Below are 2,794 nucleotides of genomic sequence, written 5' to 3'. Positions count from 1 at the left end.
CGGGGCGGCCTCGCCCGCCGCACTTGACCCGCCCGCGGCTGAAGCCATGAAAGTTGCGGCGGCGCCGAGCGAGAGGGGACTCCTTGGCGAGGCGTCTGTTTCGGATGTTTTTTCTCTGCGCAGATCCCTTCTTTCCTCCTCCTCCGGGTAAGTGGAATCGGTCTGTAAATAACCAAAGGGTAGCGCTGACAGTGAGAAAGGAGATTATAGCGGACAAGAGGCTCCTGTTTTTTTTTTTTTTTTCTTTTTTTTCTTTTGGGTTAGACCTCCTCCCTGAAGTCCATTCCCAATAATGCAGTTTAGGAAGAGCCGGGTTTGCTTTCAGGCGCAGGAGGAAGGAGGGTGCTGCGATTTATTTACTTATTTTCAGTGGACTCTTCTCTCCGCCCCCCAACTTGTCTTTAAACACACCTGAGCAGGGAAAGTAAAAGAGGAGGAGGTGAGACCAGCCCCAGAGGTCAAAGGCTCAGAGAAGGAAAAGGGGGAGAGGTATCCAGGGGTTCAGCAGGGAGATGATCTATGGCCAGTAACTGGCGCAAGGCTTTGACTCAGACCTGCTAGCGGCTCTAGACCCCCAACCAATAACATCCCCTACCCGCGCCCCCCAGCTCACTGCGACTGCTCTGCTGTAGCCGTTCTGGGAGTCTTTCAGCACCCAGGGACTAAAACAACTTATAGGGAGGACCTGCACACTGGATGCTCAATAAATGTTTGTTGATTGGCTGAGTGGTGATGCATCTTAAGGCTATGTTTGGCACCACAGAAATCTGACTTGTGCAGTGAACTTATTCCCTAATATTGACTCCAGAATGCAAAGATAGCCCAATTTATTTTGCCAAGAAGCAGGGGCTGGAGCCCTGGGTCATATAACATTTAGCCCTTCAGTACTCAAAGGAACCCATCTGACAACTTCGTGGTGAGACTGACGGGGCCAGGGACCAGGTGAGCTCACAAAGTGCTGGCACAGAGGTATGGGCCTTTGGACGGGTAAACTTGGGTTTGAATCTCCGTGTCGTGACCTTGGGAATGCTTCTTTAGCCTCCTGAGCCTTGGTCTTCTCCTCTGTAAAAGGAAATCAGTGGGAGAGTCCCAGAGAGACGTAGGAAAGACGAACAGAGGGAATCAGAAGGCGAAAGGGTGTCTGGTAAATTCAGGGTTGCCTACCCAACCTCGCAGGATGCGGGAGACTGCCCGTGTAACCATCGCATACAGTGCGTGGGTGAGAGCCCAGCCATCCCGAGCAGTTCCGGAGGACAGGACAGAGTGAGGCCTGGAGGAGCTTCTTAGGAAGGGGCTTGCGTTGGCCTTGGGGGCAGAATTTCCATACACACAGGTCTCTGAGGGGGCACCGTAGGAGAAGCAGAAATCCCCTTGACCTTATTTCCCAGTCCCTGCATTCTCCCAGTCCTTCCAGCAGAGGAGGGAAAGCGTGGCAGCACAGTTCAGGCAAGGCAGCTCGGCAGCACCTGGGGCAAGCCACCAAAGGCCTTCGGAGTTAGGTTAGCACCACAGGCTTGGGGCCGGGTTGACCCAAACCTTGTCTCAGGGATCCAGCCCCCCAGCCCGGGTTGCCTTAGTGACACAGCGCTTACCAACCTTTCCACAGACCCCAGTGGACCTCCAAGAATCTTGTGCCTCGACCTAGAGACCTCAAGTAATAGTGGGGGATGGGTGAGAGAAAGGCACTGCTGACTGAAGGCTTCCCCAGAAGCCTCAAGGTGCCTTCGAGTAGTCTGCAGTCTAGACAGCAACTGCAAGAATGTGGGCTGTAGGACCACAATCTGGTGGGGGGCGGAAGGTGGGGGTGGTGGCGGCAGTCACTTCTGTTTGATAAGACAAGGCCATAACAATCCACCAGGAACTTCTAACACTAGGTAGTAATTCTTATGAAGGAAAGGTCCCCGGCTCTCATTTTCGGCCATATGGCCAGCAGCGAGTATGATGACGGCACACATTAGGGCCAAATACATGTATACGGTGAAGGTACAGTGAATTTTATCTGTAAGTCGGACTATGGTCTTAAGAAACTTCCTATCCACCACTACTGCATGCAATTCGTACCTCCATTTAGCAAATGTTTCTTGAGCAATTACTACGTGGGGAGCTCCGTTGCTAGGCTTCCTAGGGAATTTGTAAGCATCATTCATTCATGTTGATACTTCAGCGGCCCATGGAAGAGCACCTCCGCACTGTTCTGGCTTTTCTGCAGGCCAAAGCCTGAGCAAAACCCCTGTGGGCTTTCCGGCAGGGGCAGGGAGAGTGGGCATCAGGGCCGTGCCCCGGGTTTAGCTGCTCTCTGGTACCACGGCTGAGGTCTCTTCCGCCCGCTGGTGTTCGTCCCCGGGGCCCCGGTTTTGGAGACTCCAGCCTTGGGAACCCCGCTTTCCTCCAGGGCTGCAGCGCGTCTCTCCAACCCCCTTCCCAGCCTCCCAGCAGGCGCCCCAGTCGGGCTGCAGGTAGCTGGGGAAGGGACCAGGCTGCGCCTGGGGAGCGAGCTTCCCGGGTGGGCAGACCGCAGCCGCGCGGAGCTGGGCCAGAACAAAAGGCTCATGGCTGGCACCGGTCTCCTCGGAGTGCGGTGCGGACGGGGGTTCGAGCTCAGGCGGGAGAACCAGGCGCGGGAAGGCACTGGAGTCAAAAAATGAAGTGACAAAGGACGAGGGGCAGGAGGCGCCCAGGGTGGGAGCCGGGAGAGGAGGTCACCCCCGAGGCCGAGGGCTGCGGCGGGCCCGCGCGGCCCTTCCTCCGCCTCCCGCAGAGCCTTCCAGGCAGCCAAGCGTGTCTCCGGCTGCAA

The sequence above is a fragment of the Chinchilla lanigera genome, unplaced genomic scaffold (assembly GCF_000276665.1).
Source record: "Chinchilla lanigera isolate Chin_1 unplaced genomic scaffold, ChiLan1.0 scaffold00037, whole genome shotgun sequence".
Taxonomy (NCBI): domain Eukaryota; kingdom Metazoa; phylum Chordata; class Mammalia; order Rodentia; family Chinchillidae; genus Chinchilla; species Chinchilla lanigera.
Note: the sequence above shows the minus strand (reverse complement) of the source record.